We start from the raw sequence: 26,424 nt of genomic DNA on the forward strand, positions 1-26,424 counted from the left end.
AAATTATTTTTATTTTTTTATTTTTGATGAATTTTTTATTGATACATAATTGTACATATTCATGGAGTACATGTTATATGTTGATACAAGCATATAACAGATTCAAGTAGACCTACCGTTCGATCCGGCAATCCCATTATTGGGCATCTACCCAGAAGAACAAAAGTCATTCTACAAAAAAGACACCTGCACCCGAATGTTTATAGCAGCACAATTCACAATTGCAAAGATGTGGAAACAACCCAAATAGCCATCAATTCATGAATGGATTAGCAAAATGTGGTATATGTATACCATGGAATATTACTCAGCTATAAGAAATAATGGCGATATGGCATCTCTTTAGTTCTCCTGGAGAGAGTTGGAACCCATTCTATTAAGTGAAGTATCCCAAGAATGGAAAAATAAGCACCACATGTACTCACCAGCAAATTGCTTTCCCTGATCATCACCTAAGTGCACATTTGAGAATAACACCAATTGGGTATGGGACAGAGGTGGGGACTGGGGGGAAGGGATGGGTGTATACCTACTTGATGAGTGCAATGCGCACTGCCTGGGGAATGGACACGCTTGAAGTTCTGACTGGGGGGGATGGGGGTGAGGGGCGGGGATGGGTGCATACCTACATGATGAGTGCGATGTGTACTGTCTAGGGAATGGACACGCTTTAAGCTCAGATCGGGGGGATGGTGGGGCATGGGCAATATATATAACCTGAACTTTTGTACCCCCATAATGAGCTGAAATTAAAAAAAAAAAAAAGAATTGCATTTTCTCATGAGCTCATCATTATATTAAAAAGTAGCCTATTAGGGCCAGGCATGGTGACTAACACCTGTCATGGTAACATTTTGGGAGGCTGAGGCAGAATTGCTTGAGGCCAGGAGTTCAAGACCTAACTGAGCAATATAGCGAGATGCTGTTTCTACAAAAGAGGTGTGGTGGTGTGAACCTATAGTCCCAGCTACTAAGGAGTCTGAGGCAGGAAGATCTGCCATGGCACTCTAGCTCTAGCAACAGAGTAAAAAAAAAGAGAAAAAAACTAGCCTATCAGGAAACAAAAGATAAAAGGTGGATTCTTTCTTTTATCAGTTGTCACAGTAATGATGGTGTGGCCCCAGCAAACAAACAAAACATATAAGTGGGTATTTTCCTAACATTATTTTTTGTGTTTTTGGTGAAATTTTATACACTGCCATCTAAGTTTATTTTTGAGCTCAAATTATCCCATCTTAGGTCAGTGAGGGGCCCTTCACATTGCCTCTTTTTTCCTTATGCCATGAAACCATGTTTTGAGAGCTTTCTTGTTTTCTAGAACAAACAGATGTATGCTTCCTTTTGTCTGTTATATAAGTTGCAAAAGATGTCCCATTTGGCATTTTCCTTTTCACTTGACTTACAGTGCTTCCTGCTATACACAGTATTCTGGCTTTCACCAGCCTGAGCAAGAGCGAGACCCCGTCTCTACTAAAAATAGAAAGAAATTATACGGACAACTAAAAATATATATATAGAAAAATTAGCCGGGCATAGTGGCGCATGCCTGTAGTCCCAGCTACTCGGGAGGCTGAGGCGGTAGGATCGCTTGAGCTCAGGAGTTTGAGGTTGCTGTGAGCTAGGCTGACGCCACGGCACTCACTCTAGCCTGGGAAACAAAGTGAGACTCTGTCTCAAAAAAAAAAAAAAATTAAAAAAATAAAAACAATTTCAGGTTGTTTATTAAAACAAATTAAATTCATACATACTCTAAAACAAAAGCATATCAAAATCTACTGTTTTATTACCTTAATCTACAATTGGTAAAACTAAATAGTAAACACTTTAACATTCAAAATGATTCTTTAACTAGAACGCAGAATATTCCTCTGAATACCTACTTAATGCGTCACTTACAACACTATTATCAGTCAACTCCAAAGAGCCCCTTCACTTAGATTTTCTTATTGTATCTTATATTTTGATGTCTTTCATTTTTCATGGAAAAGTACATAAATGGTTTTCACCTAATATAGAAGGATCTGTCATAGCCCTGATGCAGCAAAATCTGATCACAGGCTTTCACATAAACACTAGGAATTAAGGTATAGCATTAAGCAACTGGAGAATTAAATTACATAAATATTTGCTTTTCAAAAAATCTAAAATTTGTTCAATGCAACCAAAGTGTGCTTGGAATGTAATCATAGCTCTCCAAAAACAAAAAAAATCCATCTCCCACTCCTTGTAAGGCAACAAATCATCTATTTTAACTTTGGATGTTTCTCTATAATCATTTTTTTAGAGCAACATATGAAAATATTTTAGTGCTTTCTACTGTGAATCTTCTGATGTTTATTTAGATTTGATTTTTGATTAAATATATTTTCATACTTATTGCATCTGTAAAGTATCTTTTAGTATGAACTCTGGTATAATTTTTGGACTTTTCTTTTGCATTCATTACATTTGTAGGGTTTCTCACCAATAAAATTTCTCTCAAGGTGAATAAAGTTTGAGTAAATTTTGTATGGTTACCCTCCAGTGTAAATTTTCCTGTGTCCTGTGACATCTGTGATATAAGAAGGTATTGAACCATTCTTTATATTTGCAACGTTTTTCTTCTGTATAAATATTCTCGTGCACTCTAAGGCTTATGTTTTGTGAAGGGACTTTCCAAAGGCATTGGATCTGTAATGCTTTTATTCAGTATGAATTCTCTGATGTTAGGTAAGATGTGAGCAATTATTAAAGACTTTGCCACATTTTTAGGATTTTTCTCTAGCATGAATTCTCTTATGATTAGAAAGGTTTGAACACTGGTTAAAGGATTTGCCACATTCTTCACATTTGCAGGGTTTCTCTCCAATATAAATTATCTTATGTTTACTAAGGTATGAGGATCAGTTAAAGGCTTTACCACATTCTTCACATTTATGAGGTTTCTCTGCACTAAGAATTCTTTTATGACTAGAAAGGCATGAACAAGATTTAAAGACTTTTCCACGTTGTTTATATTTGTAGGGATTCATAAAATTCTCTTGATAAGTATGGATTCTCTGATGTTATGTTAGGATTGAGTACATGTAAAAGGATTTGCCACATTCTTCACATTTGAAAGGCTTCTCTCCAGCATGTTTGATGTCTATTTAGATTTGATAATTTACTAAAGACTTTCACACATTTATTACATCTGAAGATTTTGCTATGTGTAGTTGATGAACATTGCTTAAGTTCATTAGAACATCCTTTCTGCCCCTAATACTTACCCACACTTTCCCAGTCTTTCCTTAGGTTTCAATTCTCAAGGTCACAGCTTCCGTATCTTCCCAGTGTGACTTTTTGGAATAAATCTTTTATGCCCTTCTCTGTCAAAAGGTCTTGGGTGAAATGAGAAGGCATAGTTGAAAAAAATGAAAATAACAAATAATCCCACATAGACTCAGCTGAATATATATTTAATAAATAAAGTTATAGCAACTACATTAACAAGATGATATACCATAGGCATTCATTCCTTCATAGATATATAAACCTAACAGAAATAGACTGATGAAATAGCCTTTGTGAGAACCCCAGCAATCAAATAACCCCAGCAACCCTAGATGAGCACAATGCAAAGAGCCACATAGAAAAAGAAGGAAAGTTTGTTACATTTACCCACCACATCTCTTCCTCTTCTTCAATGTAGAATGCTGCATTTAGAAGTAAACACCCAACTCCTGGATTCTCCCTCAAGAGAGAAGGAAAATACTGGCACACATGTCCATACTTCTGGATTTTTAAGGCCTTTCCAAAGACTGGTTTCTCTCTCCCATGACATAGAGTGCTGAAAGGAATGGGGTTATGCTTTGAATGAAAGGTTTGGTCTGCTGAGATCAAAGATAAATGAGTGTTACAGAACCAGAAAAACTCAAGTTCCAAAGACAAACAATAAGTGTAGCAAGTTATTACAGGTTCTTAAGATGAAACATGGGCAAACCTTTTAAAGTGGAAAATGAAGACACATTTTCAGAGAAGACACATCCTGAAAACAAGCTTGAGAGGCTCACAGAATCTTTAGCTCAGCCAATTGGTGTCAGACTTCCCCCTGGACAAAGCCCTTGACAGGTGACTATTTTTTAATGCCCAAATTTTAACATATACAAAGTACAAGGGTGACATGGCCAGTCAAAGAAACAAAATAAATATCCAGAAATCAACCCGAAAGAAACAGAGACATATTGGTTACCTAAAAGAATTCAAAAGAACCATCTGAATGGATGCTCAATGAGTAAAATGGGAACACAGATAATTAAATGAAATCAGGAAAATGAGAATATCAACAAAACAATAACAAGTACAGGGAAAAAAGCAGACATTGTGGAGCTGAAGCACATAAAAAGAAATAATGACTGAGAAATTCTCAAACCTAAGAAAAAATATAAAAAATAAAGATTCTCAATGAACTCCCAACTAGGATAAGCACAAAGAGACTTATAAAAAGACATATTGTAAGCAAAGTTTTGAAAGTCAAAGACAAGAGGAGAATCCTTTTTTTTTTTTTTTTTTTGTTGAGACAGAGTCTCACTTTGTTGCCCAGGCTAGAGTGAGTGCCGTGGCGTCAGCTTAGCTCACAGCAACCTCAGACTCCTCGGCTTAAGCGATCCTACTGCCTCAGCCTCCCGAGTAGCTGGGACTACAGGCATGCGCCACTATGCCCGGCTAATTTTTTCTATATAGATTTTTAGTTGTCCATATAATGTCTTTCCATTTTTAGTAGAGACGGGGTCTTGCTCAGGCTGGTCTCGAACTCCTGACCTTGAGCAATCCACCCGCCTCGGCCTCCCAGAGTGCTAGGATTACAGGCGTGAGCCACCACGCCCGGCCAAGAGGAGAATCTTGAAAGCAGCAAAAGTGATGTGTCTCCTATAAAAATGCTCATACAAGATTGCCTGTCAGGTTTTCTATAAAAGTTTTACAGGCAGAAAAGAGTTGACTGACATAGTCAAAGTGCTGGGGAAAAAAACCTCAAAAACTTCCAAGCAAGAATACTATAACCAGAAAAACTTTCCTTTAAAATAAAGAAAAAATATTTTCCAAGATAACCAAACGCTGAAAAGCTACATTATCACTAGACCTGTCTTAAAATAAATGCTAAAGGGAGTCCCTTCCACTGAAAATAAAATGATGCTAGAAAGCACACAAAATCATATGAAAAATACACTTATCACTCTGGGAAAGATACGCACATACACAAAAATAAAAAATCTGTAGCATTATAATAATGCATAAAATTATAGCCTATTAATTATGCTATAAAATTTGAAAGACAAAGGCATGAAAATAATCATAAGCATCTATTAATAAATATACACTGTAAAAAGATATAATTAATGGCATCAATAACAAAGTTGAGGATAGATCTAAAAGAGGAAGAATTTTTGTATGCAACTTAAGTTGTTACCAGTTGAAAATATATTGTTGTAAGCATAAGAGTTTTTTTGTAATCCCCAGGGCAACCATAAAGAAAGCCCCTATAAGGATCAACAAGTCAAATTAGAAAATAATCAAAGCATGTCACTACAAAAATAAATGAGTTATAAAGGAAGACACAAAGAAAGAAAAGAAGGGACAAAATAGCTACTACAAGATTCAAAATAAAATTAATAAAATGACAATACTAAATTCTTCCCTTTCAGAAAATTACTTAAATATTTATGGATTAAACACCCCAAATAAAAGACATAAATAAATAAAGAGATTTAAAATATATTTAAAAATGTTTTCACTATATCCTGTCTATAAGAAACTCACATCTGATCTAATGACAAAAACACACTGAAAGTGGCAGAACAAAAAAAGACATTCCATGAAAATGGTAATCAAAGGAGAGTAAAGGAGGTCATGCTTATACTAGGCAAAATACATATTAAGCTAAACTGTCACAAGAGACAAAGAAAGGACATTAAACAATAATAAAAGGGTTAATTTACTGGGAACTTATAAAAAATATATCTTACATCAGGATTCCCAAATATATAAAGCAAACATTCACAGAAATAAAGAAATAGACAGCAATATAATAATAGTAGAATACTTCAATAGCACACTTTCAGTAATGAATTATAAAGCCAGACAAAATATTAATAAGGGAATAGAAGACTTGAAAATGCCATAAAGCAATTAAATGTAATGGATGTGTAGAGATCACTCCATAAAACAGCATACTATAAAATCTTTCCAATAGCTCATAAAACATTCTTCTGGAGAGACGACTAGGTCACAAAACAAGTCTTAATTTCTTTAGCAATAGAAATATTACTATCATTTCTAACCAACATGGAATGAAACTAAAAATCAATACAAGAAAAATCAAATAATTCAAAAATATATTGAAATTAAACAACACACCTGTGAGCATGCTCTTGTTAAAGGATTAGAAGACTTAATACTGTGAAGATGTCCATACAACCCAAAGTGACCAACAGATTTGATGCAATCCCTTTCAAATTCCCAATTTCATTTTTTGTAAAAATAGAAAAAGCTATCCCCATAATCATATGGAATGTCAAGCAACCATGAAGAGACCGAAAATCTTCAAAAAGATAAACGTTAGAAGCATCACTTTCTGATTTCAAAACACATTACATACCTACAGTTATCAAAGCATTTTTGTATTGGCATAAAGGCAGACAACTGGAGTAATGAAACAGAATGTAGGACTGATACAAAACCCTCACATATATGGTCAAATGAAGAGTTATTTGCATACCCATATTTATTGCAGCATTATTTACAAAAGCTAGTAGAAGAAAACAACTCAAACTCCCCTCACCAATTGAAGGAATAAATACAATTAATAATGTATGTAAACATAATAGAATATTACTCAGCTTTTAAAAAACAGTAAATCTTGCAAAAATCTATAATAAAGATAAATCTTTTTTTTTTTTTTTTTTTTTTTTTTTTGAGACAGAGTCTCACTCTGTTGCCCAGGCTAGAGTGAGTGCCGTGGCGTCAGCCTAGCTCACAGCAACCTCAAACTCCTGAGCTCAAGCGATCCTCCTGTCTCAGCCTCCCGAGTAGCTGGGACTACAGGCATGCACCACCATGCCCGGCTAATTTTTTCTATATATATCTTGATAACATTATGCTAAATAAAAGACAGATACTGTAATATTCTACTTATATGAGATATCTAAAGTATTTACACTCTAAGAAATAGAAAACAAAATGGTGTTGATCAAGGGTCAGGAAATGAAGAAAATGGGTAGTCGTTGGTTCATAGGTATTGTTTTTAGTTTTTCATTCTAGAGATATGTTGCATAACAATATAAATAGATGTGACATAACTGATATGAATAAAAACACTTAAGATTGCAAATTTTATATGTTTTTTTAAATTAAAAAATAAAAGGTAATGTCTCAATGAGATACAGACTTATGAAGCTTTTTGGAAATTACCATCCCAGCATAAGAGTTTTTCTGTCACACAAAGGTAATGTAGATTCACCAATAAATAAATGTGGAAGCTAAAACATAATAAACATTTTTCTAGTATCATTTAAATTTCTTAAAATTTTCTCATCAAAGCTTTCTATGAATAATTAATTATAAGGCAGGATGGAGGGTATACCCTCATCCTCAACATGCAACCCCTTTTTATGCCCCTCCCAAGAACAGGCTGGCTTCAGGGTGAAACATTCTCTGATCTAGAATCTAATTTTGCCACCCTCCATCCTGCCTTCCTCCTCCCAACTTCTTTCTAATCTTGTTTCCTTCTCCCTATGAAAGAAAGCCCTTCTCTGCCTAACATTCGAGTTAGTGCTTATAGTTGGTGTTCCCTATGTTGCCATATTACTTTAGAATTAAGTAATTCTTATTTAAATCTGAATTTGTTTTATCTGACAAAATCTAGAACCAGCCACAGGACATTAACAATCCCATCCTCAGGAAGAGCCTCCCAACCCCCCTTTCGGCCCAACCCCAATCACATCTACATGTGGATCCAAAGTCTCATAGCCTCTGTAGCTTTTCTTAGCATCAAGGGCTCCTTCCATGGCTGGTGTAAGCAGGCTGGGACAACTAAAGAGGAGGCTCCTCAGGAAGAAGTAACTGGCCCTTCAAATGAAATCTTTTTGCAGGCTCAAGATTGGTCTTGGCTTTGAGTCACTGGCTCAGGCTTCTACTTCCTAGTCAGGATTATTCACTTAGTTTTAAATCAGAAAATACCCAGTTTTTGAAGAATCTAGCAAAATCACTCAAACACAGTGTTTATAAAGGGAAGGAAATTATAAGGTACTTATATCTTATACTTCAATGGAAAAGCAAAAGTATCCCTTTCAGATAATAAACATGTCATATAATTATTATTTCCATGACAACAAACCATTTAATCACAAAACACTTCTAGGAAGTGTCAAGTCCCATCTCTTAAAATTTAGCATTAAACTTGCAAATTCAGATAATGAAATACAAAACAGAGACATCTACTGTCACAAAATCCCCACCCAGCAAAAAAGAGGAATTGATGTTTTCATGAGTCTATGTAATTCCCAAATTAATCTACCACACTTTCTTGTGTGGAAATGCATTCATATTCTTTTTTTGTTTGTTTGTTTTCTTTTCTTTTCTTTTTTGAGACAGAGTCTCCCTGTGCCGCCTGGGCTCCAGTGCCATGGCAACAACCTCAAACTCCTGGGCCCCAGTGATCCTCTTGCCTCAGCTGGGTCTACCGGTGCATGCCACCACACCTGGCTATTTTTTTTTTTTCCTTTTCATTTTTAGTCACTTAGCTAATTTTTTTCTATTTTTAGTAGAGACAGGGTCTTGCTCTTGCTCAGGCTGGTCTTGAACTCCTGACCTCAAGCGATCCTCCTGCTTCGGCCTCCCAGAGTGCTAGGATTACAGGCTTGAGCCACTGCGCTGGCCCGTATTCTATATCCATAATAAAAAAGAGACTTTCCTAATTATATTTTTTCTGGTAGCACTCCCTAAGCAAAACCAAAAAATTGTTTGAAATCACCCCTCTTCCCCCACCCAGACACACAAAAAGAACTGTCCAGAGAAACTTGCTACACTCACTCTCTGGAAGAAAAAGGTAAATAAGAATTTTTAACAAATGAAATGATTAGCGCCTTAATTTTTTCCCCGAAATCTACCTCTTTCATGCCCTTTGGAAATATTTTTTTATCTTTCATGCTGTGCTGATAAAATGTAATTTATAGTTGATGAAAAACTTAAATGGAAATAAGTGAACAAATCTTTTCAAGTTGACAAACTCAGGGAGAGGCAGTGTTGTCAGGAACACAGACACGTCGGACTTAAGTGTCAAGTCAGGTCATGCTATTATTTGAGACATTCTCCTACCCCCATCCTCCTCATTAAAGTATTTAAAAACTACCCTCCCAGGAGACTGCACTCTGCCCCAGTGTGCCCAGGGTACATGTTGCTTTGCAGGTTCTTGCACCACCTCATTGGGGTGGATTTTCCTTGTCCTTTAGAATAGTTTTTTTCCCTTCACAAATCGGAGAGAATCCAGAGGGTAGGGATCATTTGTCTTTCCCCCTCAAAACCACCATCTGATTGGCTGACCAGCAATGTGGCTCCAAAATATGCAAACTGGGGTTGGGGGGAAGAAAATATTAATGCCCCAAGGGGCCAGCTTTTTAAAGAAGGGGTATTCCAGCCCCAGGGTATTTGGCTGCTCTCTAGAGAGGCTTCACCCCCATACCTCAGACTGTCCTCTACAAGGAGGTAACCCAGGCCTGACGTTATTTGCTAGACACTCCAGGAAACGTGGTCTCTGTGGGCATCTTGGGTCATTCCAAAGCGTTCAGAAGCCTAGGACCAAAAAAGACAGGAAGTTGGCTGAGGACACAGAAAGAAGAATCTCAACCCAAAGACATTCTTATTGAAATATGTGTCTAAGGAACATAAAAGGAGCAGAGACACAAAGATTTTTTACAGTGGGGTGTCAAGGGATTATTCTTGGCTTTCCTTTCACACAAATATTTACAAACAGGAAACAGAGTTTTCAAAAAGTTCCATGCCTTACTCTGTGACAAGATGGTTAACAATTCAAATACTGTGCCTGAAATGTATAATAAAGGAAAAATAGTTGATAATGTTGTGAATTGTAGAGGGGAAGTTAGCATTTGGGAATGTCCAGAAGGACTCGAAAATTTAAGATTTTACTGTAAGTCCAATTTAGACAGGGGGAACAGCGTGGTGGATTTGAGACCTTGCTTGCCATACACCTGGAAAATACAGAGGAAAATGAGTCCCCTGTAGAATATTAAAATAATTAAATAGTAGGCAGACGTAAGACTGAAGTGGCTGTAGTGCCCTGTGTTCCTAAGTTAAAAAAAAAAAAAAAAAGTCTCAATCAATTGCATTTGATATAATTTACTATCTTAAAGGGAAAAAAAATTCAGGCTTAACAAACCATAAATCTCTAATTAGCCTCTGATTATAATCAGCAAATTTCACCTGGATAATACAAATAAGGGACTACATAACTGTAAACAATCAATTTAATTTGGTTTGTTTCCTCATGCACCTTATAAAAGCCTTTGCTTCAAGTCCCTCTGGTGGATCCCAAACCACAAACTGTGGCTGGGAGCTTCCCAATTCACGAATCGCTGTTTGCTCAAATTCTTCCTCAGTTTAATTTTTTTTTTTATTTCAGCATATTATGGGGGTACAAAAGTTTGGGTTATGTATATTGCCCTTGCCCCCTGCCCCCCCATCAGAGCTTCAAGCGTGTCCATCCCCTAGACGATGCACATCGCACTCATTATGTATGTATACACCCATCCCCTCCCCCACCCACATCTGCTGGACACCCGATTAATGTTATTCCCAAATGTGCTCTTAGGTGATGATAAGTGAAACCAATCTGATGGTGAGTATATATGGTGCGTATTTTTCCATTCTTGTGTTACTTCACTTAGAATGGGTTCCAGCTCTATCCAGGAAAATACAAGAGGTGCTAGATCACCATTGTTTTTTGTGGCTGAGTAGAACTCCATGGTATACATATAACACATTTTATTAATCCACTCATGTATTGATGGGCACTTGGGTTGTTTCCACATCTTTGCAATTGTGCATTGTGCTGCTATAAACATTCGAGTGCAGATGTCTTGCAGTTTAATTTTTAAAAGGAGAAAAGGGGACCCCACGGACCACAGCGTCTCCCACGCACAAGCCCCGCACACCGAGCTGGGATCCTTCCTAGATGACCCTTCCGTTGTCCCGGCACAATCTGGGGAAGACGCGGGCTGCGAGCGCATAGCTGCCCAGAGCGGGCTCCGGGCTGTGCCAAAGTCTCCGTGCAGGGACAGGACAGGATGCCCTGGGTCCGGCTGCCGGCCCAGCCCCACCCTGTGGCTGAAAGAAACTGAGGGCCGAGCAGCCAGGATTGGGTCCTCGGACTCCAGAGCTGAGGCGAGGAGGCCCAGGTTCAGGTATAGCCGGTTCCGGCCGGTTCCAGCCAGCCCCCTCCCGCTTCTAGAGACACCCAGCCCCGCACACGCACCATTTCCTGGCATCCGGGGTGTACTGGTGTCCTCCTGTAGAGCAGGAAGGAAAACAGGAGTAACTCCATGACAGACTGGACCTCTTAGGAAAGGCCTAAGTTTTGGTTTCCCCAACGCAGGCCCTCCCCCTCCCCGGAATGCCGCTGGTAACAACTGAGGGCCCTGGCTTGGAAACTGGCCAATCAGGAGCCAAAGCTATCGGCCACTTTTGAGGGAACAAATGAACTAAAAGGGGGGTGGGGGGGGTGTGCCCGATACATGTAACCTATCGATAAGTATAAAAGCTTTGTTTCCACCCCAGGGGGGGGTCCGGGCTCGTGGAGAGACCACTGCGCTGGTGCTCTGAGCCTTGGACCCTAGCCTAGGCTAGAAAATAAACTCCTTTGTCTGTTGCAGCCTTGGTGACTCTGCCTATCTGTTCCTGGGACTGAGGGAAACCGGTTCTTACACACCCTGTGGAGCTTTCAGTACCTGCAGGTCACAGGACAAAAGAAGCTGTGGCAGAGCCAACTGGGCCTCGCTGAACAGAGGAGACAAAGCAGCCAAGAGAGAAACCGGACCCGAGCTCCGCCCAAAGACCCCGCCAAAGCCCAGAAGACCGCCCCCTCCTTTCCGGCTGCGCACCTGATTGGACAGTTCCCACCACAGCGCCCTTGATTGGATAGGACGCCAGGCCCTGCCCTCTCTGAGTGAGAGAAGATATGACGACATGGAGAAGAAAGAGGACACAAAGACAGGTTTCTGGCTGTAGCCCTTTTTATGCAGGGCTTCCTCCCTGCAATGGGCCTCGTCCCACACAAGGGGACGTTTGCATTTAAGCATGTATGTAGGGTTATATCCACTTATGAATTATGTGTATACATATCTATGTTATTCACAAATGGAAACAATATAATGATAATTATCTTAAAATTTCAGATTTTCTTCTTGGCCTCTGGTTCATTTAAGCAGTTTCTGGTCTGAAACTTCAAAAGGAAGGTAATTCCCTAAGAAATAAAGTATGTGCCACATATGAGTTTCAAATTTTCTAGTAATCACATTTAAAGAAATAAAAAAAGATGAAAATGATTGTAATATTTTTTAACCCAATATATTAAACATAATTTCATTTGTATATGTGATCAATATATAATTGTTCAGGAAATATATACTTTTTTGTACTAAATTTTCAAAACTCACATGTATTCTATGTTTCCAGCACATCTCAATTCAGACCAGCCGTATTCCGGGTGCTTAGTAGCCACACATGACCACTGGCTGCCTCACTAGCGCAGCTCCGGGGGCTCTGACTCCCTTGACTTCAGGGAGATAAAGTGCCTGAACCCCCATTTTGTGCCAGAGGTGAGGGAACAGCCCCTCCCTGTCAACATCTCTTGTCAGGCCCAAGGATGGGAGAGACAGTGCCCCTAGAGAGAGCAGGAGCTGCAAGCAGAAATTGTCCCCAGGAAGACCACTGCTGCCCACCTGGTGTTTGGCAGGGGCCCATCCCCCTTCCAGAGATCAGATGGCTAACAAAAAGTCATGGGGCCCCAGAAGGAGGGAACCAAATACCTTCTGTCCTATCCACAGCCTTGACTTTTAGAGTTTAGATGTGGAAGAAATAGATTAAAGGCTAATTTCTTATTTTGCAAATTGGCCTTGGTCCTAATTGTCAGGCTCTGGTTGTGTGTTTCCGCCTGTGCTGTAGGCAACTGTGTGAGTTTAAGCACCAATCACATTGATACATGTCTACATGCCTTCCTGTATAGCTCATCACCACCTAACAAGAGATCCAAATTTAAATAAAGGAAAAAAGAAATCAGTACCTGTAGAGTGCCAACTGTTTGCAGGTAGCTGGAAATCTGTCCTGGAATCATGTCTATAATAATTATATATGCTAGTTAACTATTACTGCATAATAAATTACCCCTAAACTTACTATTAAATTAATAGCTCATGATTGAGCTGGTTAGAAACTTAGGCTAGGCTGAGCTGGGCTCCTTCAGGCATGTGTGGTGAGCTTCTGGTTGACTAGGAGGCTTCTAGGAGTGATCTGGCTATCAACTGGGGCACTTTGGTTTTCCTCCGCATGGTATTTTATCCTCCAGCAGGATAAAATGAGATCATTCTCATGCCAGTGGCAGCGTTCTGAAAGAAAAAGCAAAAGCACTCAAGACCTGTTGAGCCTAGGCTCAAAACTAGCACACTGTCATATCCACAGCATTCTACTGGCCTGAGCATCTTTGGTCAGCCAGATCGAAGGTTTGGGAAACAGATTCTGCCTCTCAATGAGAGCTGCTATAAAAGCACATTGTCAAGGGCATGGACAGAGGAATGGATAAAAAAAGAAATTGTTGCTATTTTTGCAATTAATATTATTGTGTATTTTCTTGCAGATGAGGTTTATATAACTGTTCCAAGTCAAAGAACATGTTCAAAGCTCCTCAGCTAATAAGAATCTGGGCTGGGACTCGGGATCAACTCTGCCTGACTCCAAAACCCATGCACCTCCATAGACCACACTACACATGCAGCTCCCCTAGGCCTTTAAGGTTCTGGAGAATAACTCCTCTGCAATACAAGCTAGATGGCTTTAGATTCTCATTTACTTAGTACTCTTCATTATTGGAAATAATCCCCTCCATAGAATGATTCTGAAGTATCTCAGAAGGACTGGGAATAATTTCAGGTAATGGCTGAGCACTGATGTTTAGGAAATTATAGCTCAACATTATATTTTTTATTCCTCATCATAGGAGATATCTTAAAACGTTTTTTATGCACTGAATATGTATGAGAACTCTTTTCATGCTTTTCTGTATTTGTAAATTATTTATGGTTTTCAGCACATACTAAATCAAACCTCTATGTGTGAAACAACCTCTTATTCTGAAAGCAAGTGACAGAAAGGTAGGTCTTCTGAGAAGATGTTTTCTCCTGATGCAATTTGGCCAAATAGCTGAGTACTTCTTGAATTCATCCTTTGATTTTTAATCCGGCAAAACTGTTTTCCAAGACCCCAAACTCAGCATCTATCATGGGGCCAATACCTGAAGCACACGTGGCAATCGCACACCGCTAATATATGCCCTACCCTGGACCAGTGGTTCTCACCCCTGGCCGCACATTAGAAAAACTGAGGGACGGGTGGTTAAAACCCCTCAAACTGATGTTGCAACAGATTGATTAAATCAGAATGTCTGGAGTGGGACCTGGACAACAGTGTGGTTTGAAGCTCTCCAGGTGATTACAGTGTGTCTCCAAGCCCAAAAACCACTTCTTTAAGCCAACATCTTTTGGTGAACTACTTACAAATGGTTTCCTAAATAAATGTAAAAATGTTTGCTGCTGAGTTGTGGCTTTTTAGTCTTACCTGCATTACATACATACTATGTGCTTAGCAGAACCAACCTCTGCTACTCATTTTGTTCCTGATTCAGCACAATTCCACATTTCCTGAGTGCACACTCTGTGCTGGGCACTATGCTGTGCGCTCCAGTCTTCATGAGCATCATTGCTGGGGGAGGACATTGCTGAGATAATTGCATCCCCAAAATCAAAAGTTTGATACTTACTGCATTGAGATAAAAAATAAAAGACCTAGGGTTAGGACATGAATAAATACCTCATAGTATTAATATCCATCTAATGATGCCCTGAGCAAATGTGTCCCACTTTAAAACAAAACATTGCCATTATTATGATACCAAGTTAGGATTTTTGTGCAAATATGTAATCTTTACATTTTGTATTGATGTATAACATGTATACAAAAATATGTGCACAAATCATTCACGGAAATTTTGATGAATTATTACAAAACATATACAACTTGGCCCGGTGCAGTGGCTCAGGCCTGTAATCCTAGCACTCTGGGAGGCCGAGGTAGGTGGATCGTTTGAGCTCAGGAGTTCAAAACCAGCCTGAGCAAGAGCAAGACCCTGTCTCTACTAAAAACAATAGAAAGAAATTAGCTGGACAACTAAAAATATATAGAAAAAATTAGTCAGGCATGGTGGCTCATGCCTGTACTCCCAGCTACTTGAGAGGCTGAGGCAGGAGGATTGCTTGAGCCCAGGAGTTTCAGGTTGCTGTGAGCTAGGGTGATACCACGGCACTCTAGCCCGGGCAACAGAGTGAGAGAGACTCTGTCTCTAAAAAAAATAAAAAATAAAAATTAAAAAAAAACCCCCAAAAAACAAAGCATATGCAACTTAACTGAGCAATATAACCAGCCTCTCTAGGCTGGTCCGACAGAAGTGGGTTATCAGAACTTATTAACGTCAGTGTCAATGAAGTTGGTATTCAACGCCCCACTGTTAAATTTGACTGGCAAAAAAAAAAAAAAAACAGCCTCTCTCATTCTCCTTCTCCCAATAACTACTTTCTCTCTCCCTCCTCCCTCCTCCTCTAAAGTAACAAGATCTTAAGAGCTAACATTGCAGATAAACTTTGCCTTTTTATGCAAGTGTTTTATTACAGAAAATTTTAAAACACTTAAAAATAAACAAAATAGTATGATAGACATGTTATCCAACTTGAGCAACTACCAGAGATGTGCCATTTTTGTTTATCTATACTTAAACCCATCCGCACTCCAGTTTCATTTTTTTTTTTAGCTTTTTTAATGAGATAAGATGTTTACACATTGAATGGTACAATCTTAACTGTATCTTTTCTAAATTTTTATGTTTTCTTAAGGGATGAGGTCTCACTCTGTCACCCCAGCTGGCGTGCAGCGGTGTGATCATAGCTCACTGCAGCCTCAAACTGCTGGGCTCAAGGGATCCTCTCACCTCAGCCTCCCAAGTAGCTGGGCCCACAGGCATGCACCACCACACCTGGCTAATTCTTCAAAAATTTTTTGTAGAGACTGGGTCTTGCTATGTTGTCCAAACTGGTCTCAAACTCCTGGCCTCAAGCAATTCTCCCACGCCGAGCCAAGGGGCTTATAAAAGGCAGGTCCAGCAGAACAACCCACACTCTCAATCTGGATGTGTGAGGCAGAGGACCTTTCACTCGAACTTCAACATGGGATTGGGAACTGAAGACCGAGATCCCCACAGCCCCTCCAGCCAACGCCAGACTGGTCAACCCGCTTTCAAACAGATTTCCTTTACAGATGGAGACTCAGATGAGAAGAAAGCATTTGAAGAAAAAGGCAAGGCACTCTCTGCCCATTCCAGTGAGAACCACAACACCCAGAGGCAAGGTAAGGTTTTGGGCTGTTCGTATGGAGGCCGGAAGGAGGAGTGCAGTCAGGGACACTGCGTGTGTGTTTGGTAGGGTTTCATTTTGAGGTTGGGGATTAGAAAAGGCTTATAGCCCTCAGGGGGCCTTGCGAATGTGGCAGTGATCCCCTGGAACCGAATTTTTCCTCTTCACTCTTGACACTGGCTGAACAGCCTCAGTTGTGAGAATGACCCACAAATATGTGTCACAGATACACTATGGGCCTCTCTGCCTAGGGAGAGATGAGTCACTTAAACTCCTTTTTACACTAGAATCAGAGCCCGATCCAAATGAAGAGGAGAATTCCAACGAAACTAAGCCCAAAGCAAGAAACGGTACCGCTAGATCAGGTACGATTTGACTCTTCCCAGGTAAGGAGGGGCAGGATATGGATTAACACAGTCTCCCCTGGGAAGGAAACTGGGAGATTTTGGCAGCCGGGGCCTCTAAGAGCCTGGACTTAAGAGAACAGAGAAGACCCAGGTTGTGGTGGCAAGCACAGCTCCTGTGTGTCCAGGATGCAGTAGGGCTTCTAAGGTGTTCGGCTGTACGCACTCATTCAAACTCTCATTTTATCGACAGAATCAGAGGCTAGTCCAGGTGGGGGAAACTCCAGGAAGAGGAAAATCAGTTGCAAGGACAGCTGCCAAGACAGAGCAGGCAGGATGTGCTTTATTTGCCCCACAAGGCAGACAAGCATGTAACTTCTATAGGGTTTGGCCAGGAAGGGGTTTTCTCAGTGGCTGAGATGATTTTAAAGATCCTGGCATTCAGAAAGCTTTTGGGAACCCAGAGGTTTTCAGCTTTATTATAAAGGATGTGGGTGTCAAGGAAAAGGAGAGACAAGCGGGGTTCACTTGAAGGTGCGGGGGGAGGTTCCAGAATGAGTGTCCATGAGAACTGTTCTGGCAGGTCTCTCACTCACATGCTTCCTCGGTAGGGAACTGTCTAGAAGATGAACGCAGCTTGACTTTTGGAAAGAAACCAAAGACCTCTGCTGCTGTACACAGCAGTGAAATGGAGGAGACCCACAATGCCAACCATAGGGCACACCCGAAGGCCCACACGGAGCGTAGCAAGTGGCCCAGATCTCGTTTCTCAAGAGACCACCCACCACCACTGCGGCAAAGTCTGGTGAACTCCCTGCGTGCTATGTCTGAAGCCATTTATCAAGACATAGGCCAGGTGTGGGCACAGCAGGTACATTCTCCACTGACCTGGGAGCAGCTCTCTGAGCTCACCCAGCTCCAGGGGCCTCTGTGCACCATGGTGCAGACCTTCTATGCCATGGCCACCTAGGCAGCCTATGTCTTCCCTGCTGAGGACTGGCTTACTCCAGCCACACTGCCTGCTCCTGGGGATCCAGTCCTGGATGGAGAAGCCCACAGCTCCTCTTAGGAGGGAGACATGTCCAGCATTTACCTGGACAGGAGACAACTAAGCCTGTCAGTGCGTCAGATGAGGCTTGAGCTGGGGGCTCCTTGATCCTATTCGGCAGAGGATGCAGATCTGGGAGCGAGAACAAAGACCTTCCACTTCTAAGGTTCTTCCAGATGACAATCAGCAACAATTTTGGACACAGTGTTAATAAATGACAGGAACTGGGGTGGTGCTAATAAAGGAACTTGAACAGTATACTCAGAATGGTGAACTCTGAGTTTCCTTGAGGGCTGAGATTACTGACAAATTTTATATTTCATGTTACACATTTCATGTCTTTTAGATGTTTTATGAGAGTCATGTAATTATAATTAGAAAAATATTAGGGTATAATCATTCATATGTGTTTGTATAATGTAAAGAATGACAAAATGAATGTATGTTGACATCTTCCCCCCTTGATTCAGAAAAGGATATAGATCTTCACTCTCCCAGCCCAAGTCAATGGAGGATTGAAATCCACTGAACCTTAACAGCATTCTCTATGGAGAAATGTTTACGTCTTTTCAGTTTAATGAAATCCTGGTGAAATTATCATGCCATTGTTTATTACTTTTTATTTTCTTTATATAAAATCTAAGACAATGTTATAAATGCTTATGGATCACATTTATTCTTCACTTGGCTTACATAATTTGCTTTTTAAAACTTTCTTGCACTTTATGGGTTTTAGTTGATCTTATTTTATTGTGGAATATTAAATCTAATGTAGGTATTGTCATTTCTTACATACTGTTATATTTTATTTCATATATTTTCTATTGCATTTTATAGTAGGATCATGTAATATTTCATCATATAAATGTACTTTTTATACAGAAAAAATAAAAATATTGGGTGTTTACTTTGTTCCCTGCCTTATAATTTCCATATTGCATAGTAATGAGATAAAACATCAATGGCTTTTGAGTATTTTAAATTTTAGATAATTATGTATTTATCCATATACTGCATGTGTGGGGTCCAGGGTGGTTTTTTCTTCACTTCTGCTTCATCTCCACTGTGACCTCCCAAGAAAACACAGCTCTTGTAGTTGGGAGATAGTGGTTTATTATTTCAGTAAGTGAGGCCAATTCAAAATAATATACTACAAATCAGTTTGAAACCAGGATATACCTTCAAAACATACACAAGTGTCTATATGTGTAGAAAAAATAATTTACAAGTTTCAGTTAGGGTGCGAGATGAAATTTCAAAAAGATTATTAAATTAAAATGGAGACCAGGCCTAAGGCATCTCTGGGCAGACAAAACCAGTCAGGCCTCATGAGTGACTTTAACCTTGCTAGATTTGCAAACATAAGAAAAACTTAAGCTATTTCTTTTCAAGGCCTATGTTAAGAAAAAACAAATCCTAGTACTCTGGGAGGCTGAGGCGGGTGGATCATTTGAGCTCAGGAGTTTGAGACCAGCCTGAGCAAGAGCGAGACCCCATCTCTATTAAAAAAAAATAAAAAGAAATTAGCTGGACAACTAAAAATATATAGAAAAAAATTAGCCAGGCACGGTGGCACATGCCTGTAGTCCCAGCTACTCAGGAGGCTGAGGCTGGAGGATCGCTTGAGCCCAGGAGTTTGAGGTTGCTGTGAGCTAGGCTGACGCCATGGCACTCTAGCCCAGGCCACAGAGTGAGACTGTATCTCAAAAAAAAAAAAAAGAAAAAGAAAAAACAGAACTTAAGCTCAACCAATCACAAGTTGTCAGCAAACTCATATAGTCAGGAACTTTCCAACAAAGTAAACAAAAATTCAATTTTGTAATAGCAACCAATTATTTTGCTTACATTTTCCCAGTAAATACTTGCCTCTCACACTTTGCTATAGAAACACTAAACTTCTTTCAGTCTGGGGCTCTCCAATTCATGAATTGCTTTTACTCAAATTCTAAAATTTTATTGCGCTTCAGTTTACTTTTTAATAGAATAAAAATAAAATTACCTAGGAATAAATCTAATAAAGATGTGCACAGTGTATGAGAAAAATGATAGGAAGTTTCTAGAATATATGAATTTTGACATAAACAAATGGAAAATCACACCATGTTCTTAGGTAGATAAACTTAATATTTTCAACATCAGTTGTTCTCAAGGTACTATATAAATTTAATCTTGTTCCAATACAGATAACACTAGATATTAGAGGTAGACATGTTATTGAAAAAGGATAAAAACACAAATAAGAATAGCCAAGAAAACTCTGAAAAAGAAATAAATGAGATTGACCAGTCCTATGAGACATCCCGATTGATGAAAAAACTGATAGATCAGTGGAGCTAAAAATTCAGAAATAGAACAAGGTGCATGAGTAAGTGTCTTAGTCCATCTGGGCTGCTATTAGAAAAACCCCTTAAACTGGGTAACGTGTAAACAACAGTTCAGAAGTCTCGAAAGTTTAAGATCAAGGCACCAGAAAATTTGGTGTCTGATGAGGGCCTGTTTCTCATAGACGGTGCCCTCTTGCTGTGTCCTCTCACGGCAGAAGTGACAAGGGTGCTTCCTTCAACCTCCCTCACAAGCACATTACTTCTGTTTATGAGGACAGAGTCCCCCTGACTTAATCCCATCCTCCAAAAGGCCAACAACTAATACTATCACACTGGGGATTAAGTTTCCACATATGAATTTGTAGTTGGGGGACAAAAATTTAGCAGAAATTTAATAAGCAACAAAAACTACAATGAAGATGACATCATTAATACTTGGGGTATGGGAATTTGATGCTCCTATTACAAAAGTAATGAAATTGGTTTATCATTTACAAACTATAACAATAAAGGCCCAATGAAAGACAAATCTATATGGCAAAAAAGCCAAATTTTGATAAGGTTAATTCTAATAGGTTGTACCAGGATTTTTGAGGTTTCTGGGGTGCACAGGGCCATAGAGTTCCCTCCTATGACATTTTACACTGAAGTTGCTCACACTATTACTCAGTTTGAAAGTGCTTACGATTTTTTCTCTGTTTCATTATTTAAGAAATTCAAAGAAAGAAGACCTGATCCACGCATGATTTTCAAACAATTATTCAGTCAGTGGTCCTCTAGTGAGGAAGGCACAGAGGCGTGATGTTCTGGCCAGTAGGAGACTTCTCCCTGAGTTAGATCTTCACCTGGCGTGATCAGAGGCTTTTACAGCCGCGCACTGCTCTGCAGCCCCACCACGCAGGCTTACGCCTAAGAATCTGAGCCAGACAGTGACCGCTGAATATGTGTCCCAGTACTATGGTCTCCAAGGCTCCTGCCTTCTCTGAATAATTCCTTCCAGGACTCTGGGATCTTTCCTGGAACCATCTACCACACACAGATAAACTGTAAAATGTGGGCAGAAGCTTTGATTCTCACTGGGACCCCTAATCTGTCCCATAAGCTTCTCTAGAAGTTCCATGTTTTAATGTCTCCTGGGAGACCCCATATCAGGTATCACTCTGTGCCAAGATAATTAGGAAGAAGAACAGGCAAGATTTAGACTTTGCTGGGGGCTGATCTAGTTTCCCTTGCCTGATTTTATGTCTCTGATTTACCCAAATATTGACAAATGCACGTTCATTTCTAGGTGGCAGAAAAACAGGAGTAATAACAGCTCACAGAGGAAGTAGAAAATGGAATCAGTGTTCCATAGAGTCCAGCTTAAGCTCAGCCATGGGGTTCTAAGTCTCCTCAGGAAAAAGCAATAGTTCATCATCTGAAGCAACTGTGGCCTCAGGCAACTGGGCACCAAGAGTGCATGCTCCTCACTAGAATTCCATGTCTACATCACAGAGAGATGGAACAGTCCCAAAGAATTGTTAAGGATGATATGGGGACCAAAAGGAGAAGATGAACCCACAGCCCCTGCCCTACCATTGCAGTTATTATATTTGACATGCTTGTCTTTTTGTCTTCTTACTAACAATAAGAGTGATTTATACACTGCAATGTTAGAGTATTCTGTATTTTTCTGCGTACTTACTTTTACCGGTGAGTTTTATAACTTCAGATGATTTCTTTTTTTTTTTTTTTTCTTTTTTTTTTTTGTTGAGACAGAGTCTCACTTTGTTGCCCAGGCTAGAGTGAGTGCCGTGGCGTCAGCTTAGCTCACAGCAACCTCAGACTCCTCGGCTTAAGCGATCCTACTGCCTCAGCCTCCCGAGTAGCTGGGACTACAGGCATGCGCCACTATGCCCGGCTAATTTTTTCTATATAGATTTTTAGTTGTCCATATAATGTCTTTCTATTTTTAGTAGAGACGGGGTCTCGCTCAGGCTGGTCTCGAACTCCTGACCTTGAGTGATCCACCCACCTCGGCCTCCCAGAGTGTTAGGATTACAGGCGTGAGCCACCGCGCCCGGCCTCAGATGATTTCTTGTTATTTGTTAATGTCCTTTTCTTTCAGACTGACTAACTCCCTTTAGCATTTCTTGTAAGGTAGGTCTGGTGTTGACAAAATATTTCAGCTTTTGTTTGTCTGAGAAAGTCTTGATTTCTCTTTCATGTATGAACAATAGTTTTTCTGGATACAACATCTTAGGTTAGAGGGTTGTTTTTTCTTTCAGCCCCTTTTCTATGTCATCCCACTCTCTCCTGGCCTCTAATGTTTCTGCTGAGATGTCTGCTTCCAAATGTATTGGTGTTCCTTTTTTTTTTTTTCTTAAGGGCAATTTATATTGTCTTTGTGTTTGTATTTTTTTTCAATTAGAATGTGATTTAATTTTATGATGAAAACCACCCAGATGCTAAAATCACAAACATTTATACATATACATAGAATCTTATTCTATTAGTCAGTTTAGACTAAATTATGTTGCAGTAATAACATCCAAAGCTCTGATCTAGGTTCCCTTACCTGATTTATGTCTCTGATTTACCCAAATATTGACAATTATGCATTCATTTCTAGGTGGCAGAAAAACAGGAGTAATAACAGCTCAGGAGGAGGTAGGAAATGGAGTCAGTGCTCCACAGGTTTACGACAGTAATGGTTCGTTTCTGGCTTGTGTTTGTGTCCTTCGAAGGGCAGGTGCAGCCCTGCTCCGTCTCTTTACTCCAGGATCTAGACTGAAGGGACAACCTTCAACTGGGGCATTGTGGCAGGGGCACAAGAGGATTGTCAGAATCAGATGAAGGCACTTAACGTTTTTACCTGGAAACAGCAAATATCATTTTCACTCACATCAAATTGACCAAATCCAGACATATGGCTAAGCCTGAAGTCAGTGGGTCAAGAAAAGAAATCTTCTCACAGGGAGGACCAGCAGGCAGACAATGCATGAGAAGGGGAAACAAATAGTTTTGAATAAACAGTACAATCTGCCAGAATTCTTTATCATGAGTTATTCACTTCCCTGTCTTTGTCAGCAAAATACATCTACACTTTTGCATTGGGATGCCAGATTAAATGCAGGCTGCCCAGCTAAATTTGAATTTTGGATAAATAATGCATAATTTTTTAGGATAAGTATGTCCAAAATATTGCACAGTGTGATATACTTATCCTTAAAAAACTGACCATTGTTTATCTGAAATTCAGTTTCATGTAGGCATCCTATATATTTTATTTACTAAATCTGGCAATCCTACTCAAGGAAAACAACCTAAAGATTCCATTCAGGTGCAGCATCAGTCCGGAATTCCATGATCTCGTGGGATTCGCTACATCAGACCCGGATGTTCGTTCTCTTGAGAGCAAACTATAAGGAGCAAAAAGACAAGATATCTGCACCTCCCAAGCCCAGTGTATCATACTTAAACAGGATGACTAAACACTGCCACTCAGAGGGTGAAAGAATAGGAGGCACACAGAAGTCACTCGTCCACAGCAGTTCTGGAAGTGCACTGGGCAGATGTTGCATTACTACCTACTATAAGGATGAGAATGTTCCTTGATTAGGTCTTGATTCTGGACCCAGAATGATAACACCCAATCCATTGTTCTGCTTAGCTCTTGCCTCTGTCCTCTGGGGGGTCTTCACAAGCACCACCCACCAATTCAGAGATTAATCTGGGGGTCCCAATACAATCCACACCGCTGGGGGAGGGAGAGACAGCAGAATAGAAGCAGCCCAAGGGGGCGCCAATTTTTAGGAGAGGAATAAAAATTGCTGTGAGGGGTCTCTCTCCTCCACTGCAGACCTCTGGGCTGATCGGGGAGCTGCTCAGAGTCTGTGCAGGGACACTGCACCAGAGAGCAGGTGTAGCAAAGATCTGGTGGCTGCCGATCCCGGGTCTCTGCAGCCGATGCCATCCTGATTGCTCTGGTGCGTGGCGCCAGGTGCACTTGGGACTCAGCTTTCTAGCAGTAGCCTTCATGTCACACCTGCCAGGCTGGGGAGGGAGCAGACAGAACAGACGCTCCCAGTGCTGTGCCCTGTGACTAGGGGCCGAGCATGCCTCCTCCCCTGCATGGGATCTGAGCAGAGGAGGCACCTCAGACAACACAGGAACCACCTAGGAAGCCCTGGGTGGCTGCCTCAGTGGGTCCTAGGTGTGGAGAGAGAACCTTGGCTGACCAGCAACTATGGCCCCTTTAGGAGGTCCCTGGGCCACGGAGACAAAGCCCCGTTTACCATAAGGAACTGGGCATCAGCAGTCTCCACGCTGGCAGAACGGCCCTCCGTCTGCGCAGCTCTGCCCCTGTAATCCCCAGGTCCAGCTCGGAAGCTCTCGCTGTGCCCAAGCCTGAGGCTCGGCCCCCTGCTGGGCCTGCACCATCACCCCTAAGACTCCAGGGTTGTGCCTGGGCCCCAAGACCCACCCTTGAGTTTCCACCACTGTCACTAGGCCCCAGAACCTCCCTGTGCTCCAACCCTTCACCTGAGACCCCCAGACCTGAGCAGCCATCACTCCTGGAGCCCTTTTTATGTTATTTGCTTCTTTTCTCTGCTGCTCTTAGGATCTTTTATTTACCCTTAGCCTTTGAGAGTTTGATTACTATATGCCTTGAGGCAGTCTTATGGGTTGAATCTGCTTGATGTTTTATGAATTTATGCCTTGATATTCATATCCTTGTTTGCTTTGGAAAGTTCTCTGTTATTATTTCTTTGAATAAACTTTCTATCCTGATCTCTCTCTCTACAACTTCCTTGAGGTTAATAACTCTTAGATCGTTCCCTTTAGATATTTTTCCAGTTCTTGTAGGTGTCCTGCTTTCTTTTTTATTCTTTTTCTCCCCTGTGTATTTTCATGTAGCTTGTCTTTGAGCTCACTTGTTCTTTCTTCTGCTTGATCATTTATGCTGCTGAGATCCTCTGATGCATTTTTTCAGTTTTTCAATTGAATTTTTCATCTCCAGAATTTCTGCTTAATTTCTTTGATTATTTTGATATCTTTTTAAAATTCTCCTGATAAAATTCTAAAATTTTTATCTGTGTTATCTTGGTGTTTGTTGAACTTCCTAATGATAGCTATCTTGAATTCCCTGTCAGAAATGTCACATATCTTCATCATTCCTGCATTGGTCACTGGTGACTTATTTATTCTGTGTGATGAGGTCACATTTTTCTGGATTTTTTTTTTTTTTTTTGAGACAGAGTCTCACTCTGTTGCCCTGGCTAGAGTGCCATGGCATCAGCCTAGCTCACAGCAACCTCAAACTCCTGGGCTCAAGCAATCCTCCTGCCTCAGCCTCCTGAGTAGCGGGGACTACAGGCATGAGCCACCATGCCTGGCTAATTTCTCTCTCTCTCTCTCTGTATATCTGTCCATATAATTTCATTCTATTTTTAGTAGAGATGGGGTCTCGCTCTTGCTCAGGCTGGTCTCGAACTCCTGAGCTCAAACAATCCCCCCCCACTCCCGCCTCAGCCTCCCAGAGTGCTAGGATTATAGGCGTGAGCCACCGAGCCCAGCCTTTCTGGATATTCTTAATGCTTATGGACATTCATCAAAGTCTGGGCATTGAAGAGTTAGATATTTATTCCAGTCTTTGCAGTCTGGGCTTGTTTATGCTCATCGTTCTTGAGAAGGCTTTCCATGTATTCAAAGGAGATTGAGCGCTGTGAACTAAGCTTTTGGTCATTGCAGCTATGTTAACACTAGAGGGCGCCATAAGCCCAGGAGTGCTGTGACTCTTGGCAACTCCAAGGTACAGAGCCTTAGATGGCTGGGGTAATAAGGTAAGAGAGAATTTCCCGGGTTACCAGGAAAAGTCTTTCTCTCTTTTCCCCCATCAGAAGGAGTCTCTCTCCACACTGAGCAGCCTGGAGTTAAAGGAGGGGTGAACAAAGATGTCTATGGCCATCACAGTGGGCACTGCATGGGTGGCACCTGAAGCAGGCCGTTACAGTACTGGGTCTTAC

Source organism: Eulemur rufifrons, chromosome 4 (genome assembly GCF_041146395.1).
Source record: "Eulemur rufifrons isolate Redbay chromosome 4, OSU_ERuf_1, whole genome shotgun sequence".
Classification (NCBI taxonomy): domain Eukaryota; kingdom Metazoa; phylum Chordata; class Mammalia; order Primates; family Lemuridae; genus Eulemur; species Eulemur rufifrons.